At 44.4% G+C, this 20350-nt stretch overlaps 1 long non-coding RNA gene across 1 annotated transcript; it reads left to right on the top strand.

Moving 5' to 3' along the window:
* Nucleotides 1-12333: 12333 nt before the first annotated feature.
* On the top strand, nt 12334-15301 carry LOC134194941 (uncharacterized). Its single transcript, XR_009972264.1, has 11 exons — nt 12334-12541; nt 12612-12816; nt 12880-13015; nt 13125-13644; nt 13695-13899; nt 13960-13990; nt 14053-14286; nt 14346-14544; nt 14606-14681; nt 14748-14798; nt 14862-15301. It is a non-coding gene; the product is annotated as an uncharacterized LOC134194941 (long non-coding RNA).
* Nucleotides 15302-20350: the final 5049 nt, after the last annotated feature.

Here is a 20350-nt window from a genome sequence, read left to right on the forward strand (position 1 = left end):
TAGAGCCAGATCAGATGTCGCGAATCAGATTGGTGCGACACTGGTTCGCTCGCAGACTGTTGATACCGTGAGTACTCTGATTGGTATGCACGCAACGTAAACGAGGCTAACCCCAGTGCCAAACAAGCAATAAACCGATCGTTCCAGCAGTCCGACGTCCAGTCGATGTCGCATATCAACGCCGCCACGTTTGGTGCCACTGAACGCGGAGCCGGGTCAAGAAATGAACCAAACAACCAATGACCAGTCCACCCGGTTTTGCGACACCGCGTCAGCGACTGCGTTCCGCGCTCCCGCACGGACTGTGCGCCGCCGTCCAACTCAAACTGAACGTAAAACCGGCCGCGCAGCCTGCTTCCAAAAACAACCACGGTGAACGCCACCGGGAACATCTCCCCGGGGCGCAATGAGAACTCCAACCCAAGATGTGAGCCATGCAATGCAGCTGAACTTATGAATTGTCCTGCACTGCCCACGAGCCAGACGCATCCGACTGCGTTGCTATTGAGGGAAGGTGGCCAACCGCCGCAAGTCTGGAGCAGCGAGCGGGCCACCCCGCACGCAAACACACCGCAACCACTCGTCGCCAATTCAGCCCCAAACGCCACCAGCCCCCAAGACGGGCAGCTATTCGTTTACCCTCCGGTCTGTGGCTTTGAACTCTCTTTTTTTACGGTAGTAGCCGCGCCCCTCTCGCGCAGCCACCGGCCCCGCACTCTGCATGTGCCACACGCGTGATGTAAGTGCACAATGGTGCCCCATTACACGAACACAGGTTCCACCCACGACACGGCGGCACTCTGCCTGGGCACCGCCGCAGGACACGGTGAGAAATCGCACCGGAGTAAGAGCGAAGTGCGAGCTCCACCGCGGCGCCGCATCGACAGAGCACATTCTTCGGTTGAATGGTCTGTTTCCAGGCACAGTCCACACGACGAAGCCCCAGCTCGCGACAGCGGTCCAGCAAAGCCCAACGAATATTTATACATGGAGAAGGTTTCTCCTCCACGCACCTCCCAAATCTGGTGTCGATCAGCCGGCTGCAATTCTTACGATCAGCCGCAGGTATTATCACCCTGTTGAGATGCTTCTCAGCGATTATGCCCGTGTGTGCAGCAAAGCAGAGCCCAGCGAGGTTTAGCGCCACCTGACGCGCACATCTCCTTTGCGGAGCGCCATCGTTGAGTCGTCGCAACTCGACACTGTCTGGCAGCAGATCTGTCATCTCCACACTCTCCCGCTTGGGTTCGCATGAACCATTTCTCAGGCATAGGCGAAAAACAACTCGCCTAGAAAGAACGGCGCGCCCCGGCGAGGCGCAGCCGTCTCTCCCAACGACCGGACGCGTCCGCTCCTGCACCTCGTCCGTGAGCATTTGCATGTGATCTATCGCCGTCGCCGCTGGCCACGCACACAGACCAGTCTCGACACACGCAAGCCAAGGAAGCGTGCTCCGCCTGCTACTAGCCATTCGTGCAACGCGTGTCCTCCACGCCGCCCTCGCGCCACTATGCTCAACGTGGACGCTCACCTTTGCATCCACAGACTGCCAGCGCCGCCACCAGCACAATCGCCGCCTAGTCCCGCATCGACCATCCACAGACGGTGCCGTGTCTTACCGCCTGGCCCATTCGCTGACCGTCACTGGTCCAGCGCCCACCACCCGCCGATGGCTCCGCAGTACGGCATAACCGTCATTACAGTCGTCATGCGTTTGCATTTCCCGTTGGTCATTAAGGCTATTTTTGCTGATTACGTGCAACATGCCTGTCTGTAAAACTCCCCATATGCATGTATGTGCTTCTCCACTTATGCATTGCCCGCCACTGGCACTGCCGCATTGGCCGACGGCCCGCTAAAGCCACAAGCGGCGTCGCCATTTCTACATATGCGCTTTCCATTTTTTTGAAGACCACTGCTGGCACTGCGCCCCCATCTGCCGACGGTTCCGCAAAAGCTACCAGCCCAGTCGCTTTACCCTGTCTGCTCTGCGGAGCTCGATTTACTACATACGGTGTACGAACGGAAGCTGCGCTTTACAGATACCCGCCCTCAAGGCCATCCGGGACCTCGCCTGTCTCTGGATAAAAATTTACATGATCACCTGCCCTTACCGGGCACGGCGACGACCGCTTCCTGCGCACAAGTAGACGTGCAAACGAATGGCTTCACCCATTCCATTCCCCCTGTACGCACGCAAAAGGACACCGCTGCATACAGACCTCCGACATCGCGCACGAATAGCCATTCACGCTCGGTGCGTACAGCACAAACCCCTCTGCGAAACCGAGAGCTATGCTATCTGCATATCGTCTCAACATACGTGCAGCCTGCATGTTGGTGCAATGACATACTTACCAGTCGCTACCAGACCTGAACCAGCCGTCCCGCCACAGAATGGGTCCGTCTGCTGATCGTGCGTGAGCCAACCTGACTGGCACCAGCCCTGGACCAGCCGTCCCGCCACACAATGGGGGCTGCCTGCTGATTTTGCGCGAGCAAACCTGACTAGTGCCGGCCCTGCCCCGGCCTGGACCAACCGTCCTGCCACAGAATTGGACCGCCTGCTGGTTGTGCGTGAACCAACCTGACTAGCACCAGACCTGGACCAGCCGTCCCGCCACACAACGGGGACCGCCTGCTGATCCTGTGTGAGCAAACCTGACTAGTGCCGGCCCTGCCCCGGCCTGGACCAGCCGTCTTGCCACAGAATTGGACCGTCTGCTGGTCGTGCGTGAGCCAATCTGACTAGCACCAGCCCTGGACCAGCCGTCCCGCCACACAAAGGGGACCGCCTGCTGATCTTGCGCGAGCAAACCTGACTAGCGCCGGCCTTGCCCCGGCCTGGACCAGCCGTCCCGTCACACAACGAGGACTGCCTGCTGATCCTGTGTGAGCAAACCTGACTAGTGCCGGCCCTGCCTCAGCCGTCCCGCCACAGATTGGGACCGCCTGCTGATCGTGTTAATGCCAACCCCGAATACCGCTGGCCCTGCGCTAACCACCGCGGGTGGTTTCACAATAGCCACTCAGGCCTGACATCACCGTTCAGTACATGACACCTACTTTTTAGCTACCTATACACATATAGTATACGTACAGTCGTCCGCCGCTGATGGCTCCCTGTCTCCCGAGCCAATCCACAAGCCGTCCGGAAACCTGCCATCCCGGATCATGCAACGCCTTCACCAATGACTGTACTGCCGGCCATTTTTTCAGTAAATTAACCATGCTGACACTAACGCATGCACCCACCATAACTGACACTTCTGAACACTCTCTCATGCAAGCCAGTGGCGTACGCAGGCATGTTTCCAGGTTGCCCGGAAACCCCCCTAGAGGTGGACGTTACCGCTAACGGTACACAGATGTCTGGGAATTCGAGGCTATGTTGTAGCACGTATCTAACGCGCTGTCTTCTCACTGCTACACGTGCCAGTCAGGAATGAAGCGTCAGTTGACATTGTCGCAGTTTGTAACAGGGCCTACAGCTGCTGAAGATGGACCCCTCGGAGCGGAGGCTCGAATTGACAGTCAGCCGAAGCGGACAAAGATGAGAGTAAATATCAAATATCAATTAAACCATTAATATCAATATTAATCTAGATATTGATATAAAAACAGTTATTAAGATCAATAATATTGATATTAATATAAACAGATTAATATTATTGATATTAATATGGAAACCCCCCAGAGAAATCCTGGGTACGCGCCTGCAAGCTATACATGTCCTAGGCGCTGGCTAAACGTTCGACTGGCAAATTACTCTCGACGAACATGCAGTATTTGACTACGTCGGGCAGACGGCTACATGAACAATAAAGACGCCCCGAGTGATGACGCGTTGAGTACCCCGCGCAAACTCCGCGTCCGCCTTTCTCGCCGCTTCGGTCATCAGCCCCTCTAGCTGCTGATTAGACAGCACGTGCCCACTCTGGGCGTCATCTGAGGCTGCAGTGTGATGTTGCTCTGCCATCCAAGAGAAACCGACATGGAGACTGCTCGCTCGCGCGTAAACCGAGGTAAACTAGCACAGCCATGCAGCATTCTCGACTTCTCGCAATGTGCTTGTTTGCATCAGCGCCACCCTTGACACGCCAACGCCCACAGCAGCTACGTCTATCTCATTGCAACCAGCTAGCTGCTCATACGCCCTATACACTGCAACCGCTGCGACAAATATCTTTGCTACAACCAGGTACGCTGTCGCGCGCTGTGCGCCACCTGCTCGCGCGCGATATCCTCTCCCGAATATACGCGATCACGTGGCATCAAAAAAGCGCGAAATCACTGCGACGGCAGAAACAGCACGCGAAATTGAGATGATTCGCAACAGCGGAAAAAAGGCCGAGTCATCTACCTGCTGTTTCTTGAGCAGACGACCTGCCAGTGGTGAATCCAGCGGCGCTGGCTGTCTCCGTCGCGAGTGCGAACTTGCTCTGTTGATATTCTCCCTTTTGACTACTCGCCGTCTGCCATGAACGAAACGAAACGAAACACACTCGCTCTGGCACGCTTGCTGCGCTGTGGCGTGCCGGATAGTCGCTGGCGATGCGCATGCTTCGTTCAACGCAGGCCCCTCGTGAGTTCGCCGTGCGCGTGCGCTCAGCAGCGCATCTCCAGACGAATCTGGTTAATTAAACTCCATGTAAACTGTAACATATTAGTGTTGTACGCGCACAGCAACGTAGAATCGATTTGTATTTTAAGTAACCACATGTCATTGATACGACCCAAGTAGGAATCCGGACCGTTCGCGAATGGGCTAGCCCATTCGGGAATTCTCATACGGGCTGACCATTTGGGAATCCTCTAGCCCGTATAAGAATACGAGGTGAACAGAGTAGGAATTCAGACCGTTCGCGAATAGGCTAGCCCGTTCGCGAATGCGGTCAAAATCAATGTCCAAATAGTTCCGACTGCTTAATACCGATTTACATATTCGTCTTCGGGTCTAGATCAATTTTTTACCGTACAGCTGCAGTACGAGTCCAGTTTTCCGTTACTGAAATTTATGGCAAATGGAATTTGAAAAAATTCGATCGCGACAAAAAGACACTAGTAACGCGTGCACATAGGAGTTGTGCACAATGGAATTGCGTGCACACAAAAACACACCGAAAACAAGTCTAGACATGCAAAAGGTTACACTGGAATTGCGTCCACCCAAATTGCGTGAACCCAAATAACCCACAAAAAACTATCACACAAAACACACTGGAATTGTGCGCGGTATACGTACACTGGAATTGCACGCACAAAGAAATAGACTGAAACCATGCACCCTGACATTGTAAAAAAAATGGAATTACGCAAAAATACATTGAAATTGTGCACACAAAATCACACTGGAAATAGGCACGAAAAACACACTGGAAACGCGCACGCAAATCCGCACGGTTTACTGAGAAATTATCACAGAAATCTATATATTCGAACGCTATATATGGATGCGACATTTTGTGTTGTAAACCAGTTAGAAAAATACGAAATCTTAATAACCCATTTGAGAAATAATGATGTCACGCTGCTTTCCAACTCTATATTAATCTAATCACATTCACAATTCCTCCAAAACCACCAAGAAATTTAAAATCTATCAATAATGCGTAACTTTTTAAAGTAATTTGGTTTTTCTTACCAACCTCGCCACTCTTGCGAAAGCAAAAACATCCACCTAATGTGGACATAATAATAACAATAATAATAATATATTTTGGTTCATATCGCTACAGGTACAGTGCTCTAAAAGATATACACATGCACATAACAAGTCATAGAAGAATAAACCTAGAAGAATAAACAGACATAAATTAAAGTTTAATCCAGCTCTTGAAGTCCATGTAGGACAACACCATGATTCTTTTCCTTGTCTCATTGTCCACTGATTGTCACAGATTACCTTGAGTATCCAGAATGAACCCGCTCACTTAGTTATTATTAGAATGAACGGCTCTCCATGCGTGCACAATTCCAGCGTGTTTTTCTGTGCACGATTCCTGTGTGTTTTGTGTGCTCATTTCTAGTGCATTCGTGCGTGCACAATCCATTGTACTTTTGTGTGCATGCAATTCCGGTGTCTTTTTGTAGCGAGTGTAATTTTGTCCAATTCAGCTTGCTATAAAATTCGCAAACGGTATGGCAAGTCTGGGGGGCCCATTCGCGAATGGGCTAGCTAGCCCGTTTGCGAATGCGGTCTAAACCAATGTCCAAATCGCTCCTACTGTATGATAACAATTTACAGATTGGTCGACTAGTTTATATCAGATTCTTACCATACACGTGGAGTCTTGCCATATATTAAAATTCGCAAACGGTATGGCAAGTCTGAGAGGCCCATTCGGGAATGGGCTAGCTAGCCCACATGCGAATGCTGTCTAAACCAATGTTTAGTTTGTTAGTGGTTATGTGCGATAGGGACAGTAGACTTGCTTAGTTGTGTTGTATGTAGATTTCAATGTTGAAAATATGTGTTGACAGACAGGCAAACAGACATACACACACACACATACATACATACATACAGTCATAAATTAACTAATGGACTTGGCCTAGAATGTCAAAGTCAAATAATCTATATAAATCACCATGATTAAGTGACAGTTTTGCTGATTTTAGTCACTCATGCTTGGACCTTTTAGTTTCAAGTTAGCTGATTGTTAAGTAGACTTCAATGTTGCCAATATATCATTGACAGACAGACATATATTTTATTCTCATATAGACGCTGCTTGTACATACGCTAGGAATTTGTGAAAGCAAACCAGTCCTTGCAAAGTCAAAGATTAACGAATGGACTTGGCCTTGAATGACAAACAGACAGACAGATAGACAGACAGATAGACAGACAGACAGACAGACAGACAGGCAGACAGACAGAGATCTGAACTAGACAATACACATAACTCAATCATTGCTCAACTCTCAAACTGACAGAGACACAAACAAACAGACTAGCAGGCGGGCAGACACAGTCGACACATGCACATGCATAACATTATACATATGAAATTCAGACACATCTGACCTTTGGTGCAGGCACACAAAGAACTTCTTTCATCCCTAGCACGGGCAGGTCGATTACTGCGAATCCCTTGCTACGAACATAAAATCTGAAACGAGGGCTGTCAACGCGCGCGTGCTTTCCATCTCCACTCGTCAGAACTGGTCGGATTCGCATAGCCTTCTCTTCACTAATTAATTGCGAGTTCTGTTTCGCTGAAAGAGTCAGCAGAAATTCGCGGAAGCTGTCCCGACGGTGATCAGCCATGTCTAGAACTAACGCGTGTTCGTATTTCGCGCGCCTATTCGCGAATGGGTTAGCCCGTATGAGAATTCCCGAATGGGCTAGCCCATTCGCGAACGGTCCGGATTCCTACTTGGGTCGTATCATCATTATGAGTTTTATCAGCAGATTAAAATCTGACAAAAAGCAGCCAGACCAACGTGGTCGGAATAACGAGGTCTGACTGTATCAGCTGTCTCTACGCACTAATCATTTGTAACGTTACTCTCGAGCCAAGCACACGAACGTTGTGGCTGCGTACTTCTTGATCGTCGCGATCTAACAAACCTTCCTTGGTTGCAATGGAGTCACCTTCAGGTAAGACTACTGTACATCTACCTATGCATGCCATTGATATCTACGCTAATGGTAATTACATAACACTACATATCACTACATCGTACTGCGCAACGGTCCGTTTACCTGCACGCATGTAGATACTGTAAACTACGTACTGTAGTTACACAAACTAAAATAATCTACATGTCTTCCAGCCTAAGAGCCTTCACCGTCAGAACATGCTAAACAGGATTCAGGCAACAAGCGGGCGCTATCGCTTGGGTGGCTCCATCGGTAAGATGTGTAACGCAGTTGCTATCTAGCTGGTGATAGAGTCTGACCTTCCGTAGGCACGACAGCGCCACGCATGTTGGCTGAGGATACGTTTGATATACGCTTTCACGACCTGAAAGCAATATTCGATAGGATCCAGACAACAGCTGTATGGCGGAAGTCTACTAGAAGATGCTTGTCGTCGTCAGCTGTCCACCACTGGCTGCTCCACACCTCGATGACAAGGTGCGTTATGAAAGAAATGTGCGCGGTTTCTAGTTAGACTATAGAGGTTGTTCGTGACGTCCTCGGGTTATAGCAACGGTTGCTAGGTCGCCATGTTGAGTGGCAAAAACACGCATGTCAGATCTGGTGTGAGTGGCAAGATCCGGTTTTGTTCTGTTTTGTTGGTTTTGTCTGTTTTCTTTTGGTGCGTACAACAAACACAAACAGCAGGCCCGGCGGAAGCAAATTTTGGTGGTGGGGCCTGTGCATCTTCTAGTCTGGATCCTTCGTGCAAACGGGATCCGAAAAATTTCTTACAAACGGGATCCGAGCCGCGTGCTGATACCGACCGCTTCAATCTCTTCATCGATAACTATACAACGTCTCTGCGCTTACTCTAGCAGTTGTACGGCTGCGCTCTTTACAGCGACGCGGAGGTCGTCATTTGCATAATGCCTTTCACTGTGCAAATGCACCGAAACATGTCACAGATCGCTTTGCAACTATTTTTTGCAGACTCTAAACAATAAGAGAAGACGACAGAACAAGTTTGGAGTCGCTGCGTTGTTTCCTCGATTTACTACAAAAAGGATCCCGTTTGCACGAAACTTTGTGCAATGGGATCCCACATGTTCTTCTCTGCACATCGCTTTGCAACAATTTTTTGCAGACTCTAAAAAATAAAAGAAGACGACAGAACAAGTTTGGAGTCGCTGCGTTGTTTCTTTGATTTACTACAAAAAGGATCCCGTTTGCACGAAACTTCGTGCAAATGGGATTCCACATGTTCTCCTCTGCACATCGCTTTCCAAATATTTTTAACCTTTTAGCATAAGTACGTTATTCAATAACTCGAACGCCATTGTTTCAAAATTAATGACAGATTCAGTATCTATGAGAAGAGAAACCACTTGAAAACGGTTCTTCATCGAGATGAAGCAAAGATTTATTTGATGTACTGAACAGAAGTCTTTTTATGTTATAGAAACCATATGCAATAGATGTAGATTTGATGGCTTAATTCATTTCAATAACTACTATAACAGTTCAATGCTCTGAACGTACCAGAAATAATGACATAGATTTTTTCTTAAACTCTACATGGGCTAATTGTTTTATTTAATAAAATTGTTGATTCAAACAATAATAGTCAAAAACAAGTTTGTGTTATAACAATTGAAATTTTATGTAATTAAACGATTATTCTACATGATTATATAAATTTGTTAAAAAGGTTAGTTACCTATAATAGAATTATATTTCAGTATTTAAATATTTTTTATCTGTTATATTATATATGTATTACAATTTTGTGTAAAAAATTTAAAATATAGAAATCTGTTTACTTATTTCAAACATTATCGAATGATAAAACAAAGTACGTCATTATCTGATTTTATGTATTTATTGACTAAACAGGAATCAATAGACTTATTAAATTTTTTGTATGTAATAGATAGATTTAGACGTATGTATTATCGAATTTTTGTATTATTTTAATGATATGGATCTAATACATTATATTGGTGTCTGGATGGGGAGTCTTGCAGAAACACCTTTGCCTCCATGATCCTAAAGTATACCTTGGCAAGAGGATTCGAATAGTGTCAATCTTAGAGTCATTTCTATAAATTATTTCTGTGAGCCTATTGCTTGTCGCAAGTTACAAGTGACTATCTAATGAAAAAGATAACAGGAAATGTTGATATGTAGCAGACGATTTGTATGCCTGCCTTCGGTGTCTTCGAGAAAGTTTGGTTGGGCAATGCATTGTGTTAGTTGCGGTAAAAAGAGGAATGTACTCTGTAGAATGTAGGCTCCTACCTATCCTCAGCGCTTGGGTGAGCGGCTTTCTACGGCTAGGATAGGACGATCCTCCTCTCTAGTAAATGCTTTTCGTGGGTATGGAGACACTTGTGATTTGTAGTCACACAAAAAGTTATTTCTAGTTCAACAACGAAGGCACTCATGTACGTTAAACATGCCATCTATCTAGCGTATGCCGTAACTCCTAGCTAGTTGACTTCTGGAGGTCAAATTGTGAAAAATTATTTCCTCTAGGTAGTATATCATAAGTTTTGTAGCGAGCGTCAACAGCCTAGTTTCCGTTTTGTTCTATTTGTTCTGTTTCTCGTAATGTGTATTTAACTTAATATACAGAGTCAAATTGTCTAGCAGGGTACAATAGAAGACCAGACATTAGTCTGAGTTGTTAGACAGATCATCATCATCATCATTATCATCATCATTATCATCGTCATCATCATCATCATCATCATCATCATCATCATCATCATCATCATCATCATCAACAACAACAACAACAACAACAACAACAACAACATTATCATCAACTGAGATCTTTGGTCAATGGTGGCACACATCAGCAAATACAAAAAACGAATTGAATCGCTATGAGCTACAATGTCTCGCATAACACTTTGACAATTTGGGTTTGCTTTATAGCTGTAAAATAACTGTACAACAATTTTTAGAGCTGCATAATTGTAATTTCTTTTACAGAGTTTGATGCTTCCACGTAATTTTCTCTGGCAGTTGAATGTCATTGTTTAGCTAAACATGTTGCACTTTGAACCTCCAATTAGCTGTTAGTCTAACAATAACATAGCAATGCGCAACGCAAACAAAGGTCAAAGACGGAAAGAGGACACCCTGTGATCCTATTCTAGCATTGTATTACGAACACAGGTACAAACGTCATCGTAGCAGTAAGTGAAATGGGTCAATATCTTTTAGAGAAAACTAAAATTAGTAGCTTTCAAAGTAATATCCGTAGGTATTACGTTGTCACTGTAGATAACTTAATTAAAATTTAGATGTAGCTCTCTAGATCGTGGGTGTACACGTACACTAATTGCATGAATCGCGGCGATAGTGCAGTAGGAACGTTAACTTTCTTTTTTTAGCGAAATTACACGGACCCATCCAGTATGTACTCCTATACTCTGACGTGGACTCTGTAACTACGGTGGCGCCGTAGTGCACCCCGCAGTCATACAGACACATCATTATTTATATCGTGTTTCAGCGGTATTAGACTGCAGGAAGAAACAACAGGCTATGCTTTCATTTGAAAACTATGGAACGGTGCAGGAAGTTCGAACATAGCCGATCTCACGAGAACGTGTTAGCAGCTAATATTAGCTACGATCTATGTTGCTTGCTTCGTAGGATCGGATACAGTAAAGAGCTAATCGACTCCTTACTCTACAGTTGTAACCACTAAACTGTTCTCAGAACCACTAAATGCTTGCTCAAAACTGTATAAGTAATGTATCGCTGGTTCAGTTGTTTGTGCTACAGTATACCACTGAGCTAAGCTAGGAGCAATTACTCAAAGCGCGAATTTCTTCTTCAATTCTGCAATTCTGTCGGGATCAAGATATCAACGAAAGAAGATTACTGTGACTTGTCAAGTAGGTGCTAATAAATGTTGTAATGGATACATGTGTGTATTGTAAGCACGCAGAGTTTCGTGTGGTCAATCGCGAAATAGAATGTAAAGCTACTGGTTTTTAAAAACTTTTACTTGGTCTGTAGGAGGTGACCGTTTAATGCTATATTTGTTAATGTAGACTTGAAATAATTTGGAATACAAGTATCTCTAAAAAGTAAATTAGCGAATAAGATCGTTTTAGTTGAGAAAATTTCTAGACAAAGGTCAGTCATTCATCGCTGTAGGAGAATTATGCAACAAAAACAGTTCAACACTATATGTTGACTAACCTAGTAAATTCTCTTGAGGACTTGAGTAGTAACTATATAGGATTACAGTGCTTTAATTCTAATTTTTAGAGAGTTGTACAGAACTCAAGCAATAATTTTTCTTGAGTTTTAACAAAACAGTTGCTATTGCTGCTACTAAATGTAATCAATTAATTGTACCCTTACATTATCTAATACAGAATGGGTGCTCGAGGAATATTGCCGAATGAAGTTTACGATGAACTTGTCAAGCATTTACAGGAAGATACATATCGCTCCAAAGACGAAAGACGACGCTCTCATATGCTAAACAAAGTGTACAAGCACATCAATCAGCGTGAATACAAAATGGAGTATGTTGAAGATCCCAGATCTTCTGCAGTCGCTCTGGAGAAAAATTGGTGATTAGTGATACCAACAAAATTGTTCTCATGCAAACGGAAGTTGATCAGCTAATTGGGATGTACTTTAGTCGATCTAAAGGACTTAACGCAAAAAATTCACGGTCTCATTTCCCATCATTTCTCTGGTATCAGTGAGAAGGCAATTCAAGAAAATATTAAGGGGGAAAGAAAAGCGCAATCTGTTCGTCCACAGTTTGTCAACAAATCCCCACTAACACCTGTGATTTCTAGTGGAGTGCAAGAGTGCAACCAGCTAGACCTGGTTGATTTCTCGGACATGCCCATTGAAGTCGATAATGATGGACTGATTTACAAGTATGTTGTGTGTCTTGGACATCTTTAGCAGGTATTATACGGACACGAACGGTTCCAATTAGCTATAGCATATCGTGACGTCTGCTTCTTTTGTTTGTGAGGTTTCTTTTTCTCCGCCCACTTCCGGGAAAAGCTGCGTACCTTGTGGCTCAAGAGTTGTTGGACTTGTACTACGTAATTGGTCCTCCGGCTGTTATACAGACGGATCAAGGAGGCGAGTTTCGTGGGATGGTAGAGCTGTTGGCCTCATCCATGAGAATTAGAATTATACGAAGCCAGCCGTATCATCCAGAATCTCAAGGAAAAGTAATCTTAAAAGCTAGTAACTGTACGTAAATTAAATTACCCAATGTACTTTTTCTTCTGCAGGTAGAAAACGTCAATCAAACTCCAAAGGATCGTATTCGTTTTGATGTTTTAGAAAACGGTACGGAAGGAGTAAATTGGGTCGAACAGCTGCCGGTATACCAGCAACTCTACAATACATCGCCTCACCAAGCTCTCGGTTGGTGCTGGTTTATTAACTAGTAATTTATTACTGAAAATTCTAATATTTTATAATGTCATTTATTACCTGGCAAGAATATCAGTCTTTTCAAATTCTTTTTCGGTAGAGAGAGTAATTCAGTACTACGTGGTCACTTGCCAACGGAAACAAGGGAACAGCAAAGCCAAAATGAGAGCAACCATGTTAGTAAAAAGGTCGCTGAAAACATTGAAGAAGAAGAAACTTCTAGTGAATTTTATTTTCATGACAGCAGGAAAGTACATCACTGCATTGCTACATGGATAGAATCTTGTCGACTTATTCGGGAAGCCGCATTGAAATCGTCCAACAAAGCTGCCGCGAAGATGATCGCGAGAAAACTGGGAGTGAGAATTCCTACGGAATTTTTGTTGGAGATGAAGTACTCGTCAGACTTCCGGATATACGTTCTGGTCGAAGACGCAAACAGAAATTCTTTCGTCTTCTTACTTCTTTACGCGGTCACGTCATCGAGGCAGATCCAAACAGGTATCGCTACCGTGTAGAGTACGACTCTAGCGATGGCCCAATTAACCGCTGGTTTTCCGTAAATGACATTACGTCGCCAACTATGCAAACAGAGAGAGAACGGAACACCTCTCGTGCTAGTAAGTGTCTTATGTATAGCTCGTTTTGTCTAATTCGCAATTATTTATAGGTTATAGTAGTACGAAACAACAGATTGTTCCAGAAATAGCAGAACGTTGTTATTCACTGGACGAAGCCACTGTACACACCGAATCAGCAGCAGCATTGGCAAACGACGAAGGCAATTGCAACGAGTCTTCCCAGTGCGCTAAAAGACAACTGCTTGCCAAGTGACTGTTGATGCTCGTACTCGTGATTCTAAAGTCGAGAAAGCGGTAATCGTAAAAACTGATCTCTATATACTATAAATGTATATAACTGGTGTTTTTTGTCAGGAAAAGGGAAATAGAAACTGGCGATGTTATGGTAACATTTGCATATGATAAATGTCAAATCATTAAATAAGTAAGCAAGTTTGGTTTTTTAAGTTCCTGCTGATGCTCTAAACCATTTGAGTGAGGCTTCCGCCATTATGTCTCGTTTGGCAGTTCTGAATGTGAACAGTGATGCTCACGCGAATCTAGTTGCCGCTTGTAGCCTAATTTCACAAGCAGCAATGTTGCTTAGCAATGCTCAAAGTAACATCACTATCGAGTCTACCAATAAGAGTCCTTTTAGAAAAGGCATGGAAGTTCCATTGGTGTCATCTTTCTTGTCAGTCGGTAAGTTAGTACTAATAATTTATATTTTGCTCTAACCAAAAAACTCTGATAAACGACAGAAACTTTGTCAACCAACGAAGGAATAATCTACAAGCAGACAACCAAAACACACAGATCTGATAACCGATGCTCATGCAACTCAACTTGTAAACGTGTCAGAAGCCCGAAATGCTCTTTTGGAAAGCATAAATTGTGCTGTAAAAAAGATCATAGACTGTGTGCCTTAAAGTCTCACAACAGAACTGCTGCTGATGAATGGTATAGGTTACAAGCTAGCTGTCTTCAAAATAATTGTTATTATTATGGGATTTGATTACAGGGAAGATCATTTGAACAAGCGCACAGCTAATCTCTTGGTAGCAAAGACTACAAAAGAAATTGTTTCTTCTGACCTGGTGAGCATTTACATCAACTTAACACAACTTTGTTCTATTTTAATATATATTAAATGTGGTGTATAGAAACTTCAAAAGTAACCAAATTAATGGAAAACACAAAATTTAGCTCTTCTGGTATAGGCCTACATATACCTAAATAACCGTTTATCAATTATAATTTATAAATTAAATTTTTAGACACTCCAGTTGCTCTACCTGCGCTAAAGATATTGAATTTGAGCTCATGATTCAATTTGTGCAATTTATGTCAGAGAGAGAAGTGCAAGAAGAAAAGGATGCTGAATCTTTGATGACAGAACTTGCGGCAAGTGTAAGCATGCACCAACTAGAGAACACTAGTAGTGGCAATTGCTTATTTGAGTCATTCGCTCTTCTCATCTACGGAAGCAGTTCACTGCACAGGCAGGTCAGAGAGGAGGCAGTTGAGTACATCACAAATAGCTCTGACACTTTCATGGCTGCAGTAGTCGCAATTGAAAACGACGACCATGCAGCACCTGCTCGTGCACAATTCAATCGCTATTTGAGCAATATGTCAAGAGACACACATTGGGGAGATGCTGTTTGTATTGAAGCTCTTGCAATGCGCCACAAATTGCGAGTGTCAGTTTATGTTTCGCCAGCTTCCGTGTAGGTATAGCGTTGTATAGTCGCGTATCCACCTGCATGTAGTCCGCTCTAGCATTCGTGTAAGTACGCTAAGCAGAGCGAACGCTATTCGTACCCTAAATGTTTCCAATACAGCAGCACTAGAGTGCTGTAACACAAACAATCCGTTAGTAGTTACTCACTTGCCTTTCGATCGCTGAAGAAGTACGCATGCCTCATGTATACGTAGAGCGTCAAACAGCGCACATGAAATTATCCGGGATCTTCGTATGTATGACACGGTTTGACGCATGCTCTGTTTTGCACGGGGAAAATGACACGACAAGCCAGACGCCTAGATATCAGCTCTTTGCTGCAGCCTGCTACGTGCACAGAATGGAGAAAACAATTTAAGAACTAAGTTGTATGAAAGTGACCACTGACACGAAGCGCTAGCCGTACGTGAGCATGTGTTTTCACAACAAAGCCCGCGCAATCACACTACACTGACGTCCAAACTTCTTTTGTAGCCTACCTGGATTTCTTCTAGACGTATTTTCCGTCAAGTGGGAAGATGAGTAGTCGTCAAAAAGCATTGGAAGACTTAGCCCGGTAGGGAGAGGACGTTGGCGTGCTGGCATGGAAGTTGTTGCCAAGTTACCGCGGGACTGCATGACTAGCAGGCTGTCATAGAGAACATGCAAAAGCAGATGATTCTTGAGTGCATGTGCATGTACCTAGTTTATATTCATATGACGTGTCCCTGTCTAGAAATATAGATGAAGCAACTCATACGCGACTCTCATGCGACTCTCGTGCGACTTTCATGCGACACTCATGAGGCATTCATGCGACATTCATGCCACTCTCATGCGACACTCATGAGACATTCGTGCGACTCTCATGAGACTTTCATGCGTGCAGTTCATGCGATTCTCATGCGAGAATCTCGCTTTCATGCGTTCCTAATTATGTAAATGAGAAAAAGTTCATGCGACCGTATGACAATCGCATGAGACTCTCACGCGAATCTCATGAAACTTTTATGAGATTTTTACAAGGGTAACTCGCGTTAATGGGGCGTGGTTAATCCCAGCGTCGTCGTGATATCTGGTCTTCCGCAGAATACTAAATTTGGTGGTCTGGTAAACTTAGATACCTAAACCGGGACTGAACTTTAGGACACTTAGACAGTGTTGCCTATTATTTGAACAAACTGAAAATTCCACGTCTATGCTCACTGCCATTAACAAAGTCATTACAACAACAATTCAAATCCAGACTATCTGTCTTGTTTTTTTGTCATTCAAAACCATGACATCGTTCACTCTCTTCTGATTCATTGTTGACCAAAGATAATTCTTGATCCGTCTCAACGTAGAAAAGGATCTCTCACTACTGGCATTTGTGGCAGGCATGACTAGAAGAACCCTCAGTAACACTTCAATTTGCGACAGTACATGGCGACCTTCTCCTAGGCTGAGACAAAGAGACTTCACATCAGAAATAGTACTATTTCCTTGCTGTTTTCCCTGCTCTGATGCAAAATGAGTTTGAAGGATGTCTAGCTATATGCGAAGCAAGTCTTGATCAAAATCATTGCCATATACTTTAATAACTTTCTGAATGTCTGCCTCAATGTCCTTCCCCGATATAGCATTGAGCAATAGATTTTCAAGGGAGCAATAAACTTTGTAGCCCGGTTGGTCAAAACGGTTCTTGATTGAAGAAATGACCCGATCAAATGCAGCATAGTATATTATCCTGTAGTGTTCTTCTACTGTCAACGGAACATAACTCTCACCAGCACCTGATAGATCAAATCATGCAGGTACTTATAGCGTGCGATCTCTGCCAAAACTCCCACAACGCAAACAGACTGCGGTAGTACAACGCAAACAGACTTCGGTTGCACAACGCAAACAGACTGCGGTAGTACAACGCAAACAGACTTCGGTTGCACAACGCAAACAGACTGCGGTAGTACAACGCAAACAGACTTCGGTTGCACAACGCAAACAGACTGCGGTAACACAACGCAAACAGACTTCGGTTGCACAACGCAAACAGACTGCGGTAGTACAACGCAAACAGACTTCGGTTGCACAACGCAAACAGACTGCGGTAACACAACGCAAACAGACGTCTGTGTAGCACAACGCAAACAGACGTCGGTTGCACAACGCAAACAGACTTCAGAAGCACAACGCAAACAGACGTCTGTGTAGCACAGCGCAAACAGACGTCGATAACATGCACAACGCAAACAGAAGTCGATAGCACAACGCAAACAGTAGTAGTTGCTGAAGTTCATTTCTTTTGCCCGGTCATTGCGTATTTGTGATAAAATGATAGTGACGCATAGTCACTCTAGAGAACAAGTCTAGAAACATTTGAGAAAATGATGGGTATGTAGGGATGGGTATGTGAGTGAGGCGCTACATAGCCTGGCTGACAAAAGTGAAATGTGACGCGTTTCCTAGACGACCTAAATTCTGAGACTAGTGTCAGCGTTAGTAGTCTGGCTACAATTCGGACCGTTTACATTCTAGTGTTAGGTGGCCGGTTCTGAGATTTTTTACTGAGTTATAAGAAATCTGGATAGGACGCGTTTGGATACTTTGAATGGGCGGCCATTTTAGGTTCTTCGCATCCATGATAGATTGGGAAGGCCCGCACTCTCTGATAGATTGGGTGACCACAGCCATGTCGACATGGCAAACATGACATCACCTGTTGATGGTCAAAGCAGCAGGATGTACGCATTGACCCTCTAGCAGACAATGATTCATTTGGCATCGATATCTATTTGACAATGAAGGATATTGCCTTATCTCAAATAAGAGATCTTTGAATAGAATTTTGCTTAGTATTGAGTTGTCATGAAATTTGACTAGCAAATGATTTTCCCTACCCTGCGACTCTGTAAACTTACGCTGTATCCTGCAGAGTTAACTAGTCTTCTTTACCACCAATAACTTGCATGTGCAATCAACTCTTCTCTGTATGGGTACACACTAGACTCAGGTGGTGTCTACTAGAGGCCGAACGGAAGCTCAACGTTGTCCACAGTGTACTGCAAGGTCTGCAGGCTCTAGAGCATGCGTATGAGTAAGCAACTGCATGCGTGTTGTTTGCGTTGTGCAACCGACGTCTGTTTGCGTTGTGCTACACAGACGTCTTTTTGTGTTGTACTAGCGCAGTCTGTTTGCGTTGTGCAACCGAAGTCTGTTTGCGCTGTACTAGCGCAGTCTGTTTGCGTTGTGCTACCGAAGTCTGTTTGGCGTTGTACGTGCAACCGACGTCTGTTTGCGTTGTGCTACCGACGTCTGTTTGCGTTGTGGGAGTTTTGGCAGAGATCGCACGCCATAGGTACTCTTCTTTTCCAGGGTAGAGCTGGCTCGTCTACGTCTACAGTTTCACTGTGCTTGACCACTTTGTCCCAGAATTTGGTAAATGCTGTGTCAGTCCTGTGCTTCAGCATGGTGTCCAACGTCAGCTCAGCTGCAGCTTGACCTTCTGCAGCTGAAATCTTCTTACTTTGCAGGACACAACTAAGGTTTTCTGCCATATCTAATACACTCTCACCAAGCATGACTCCAAACAAGAAAGAAAACTTTTCCATTTGAGACCTAATTCCGTTAACTCTGGCAGACATTTCCATGTCATGTTTAGCAAAGTCTGCAAATGTACTTAAGCTCTGTTGCAAGACTGAGTAGTTTTGCCTGACACTACTCAGAGACTTTGACCGTACAGTCCACCTAGTTGAACATAAGGTTCTGAAGCCAGAATCATTAGGTGCCAGTTCTTCCTTTAATCTCAGAAATTCGGCCTTGCGTTTTGCTGAATACTTCAGCAATTTTGATAATTCAAATGTGGTGTCTACTGCATCTTTCACAATATTCAGTTCATGAACAGTTTCTTGGCAGGCTAGGTTTAATGAGTGACCATAGCAATGTGTGTATATGGCACGTCTTTCTAAACAAGATATTTGAGTTGCTACACCATTTCTTTGCCCTTTCATGACAGCTGCTCCATCATAGCATTGTCCCCGACAAAGCTCTATTGAAAGATTCAGCGGGTAACAGGACATCCTGAATGATTGCAACCATTGAGTCTGCAGTCAGGCTTGCTGTGCTGTAAAGACCAACGAAATCTTCATGGACATCAAGTCTATCATCAACCCAGTGGAGAACGAAAACAACCTGTTCTGTGGTGCTGATATCTGTAGCTTCATCCACCATAATGGTAAACACTGATGATCTAATGTCAGATACAATGTCTGTCAGAACACGTTGACCCATAACTCTTACCACCTCATTTTGCACATCTTTGGAAGTGTTCTTATCTGTCTTCTTTGTCCAAGTTGCCAAAGTTGCATCTTCTTTGCTGAGAAGCTTGATGAGTTGGTTAAAATTACCGTCCAGTTTATACGAACCATCACCACGTAGTGGCAATCCTTGTCTTGCTAGAAACTGAACAGTACCAAATATTTTTTAAGGCACTTGCACTACTGGCCCGCACGCTCGTAAATCGACGTAAATAGCACGTAAATCGAATTTACGATCGTCGTATTGAAACCGTAAATTACGCCGATGGTGCTCGTAAATAGGCGTATTCATTCGTAAATAGACGTATTTGTTCGTAAATGGCCACTTTACGTTTATTTACGGTCATTTACGTTGCAACTACGAGTCATTTACGTTGCAATTACGCGTCATTTACGTTGCAATTACGAGTCATTTACGTTGCAATTACGCGTCATTTACGTTGCAATTACGCGTCATTTACGTTGCAACTACGCGTCATTTACGTTGTAATTACGAGTCATTTACGTTGCAATTGCGAGTTATTTATGTTTGTTTTACGTAGGGTTTACGACTCCATTTACTCTAACTTACGTCAATTTACGTTGTGAAAACGGTTCATATACTGGGCATTTACGTAAAATTTACATCTAATTACGGCCTAATTACTTTTCAATTACGGTCATATACGTAGCAGTTACGTAGAATTTACAACTGAGTTTCCGTATATATGCATGCAGTAACGCGAGAGTGCAAATTGCCACACCGATA

This window comes from Corticium candelabrum, chromosome 19 (assembly GCF_963422355.1).
Source record: "Corticium candelabrum chromosome 19, ooCorCand1.1, whole genome shotgun sequence".
Taxonomy (NCBI): Eukaryota; Metazoa; Porifera; class Homoscleromorpha; order Homosclerophorida; family Plakinidae; genus Corticium; species Corticium candelabrum.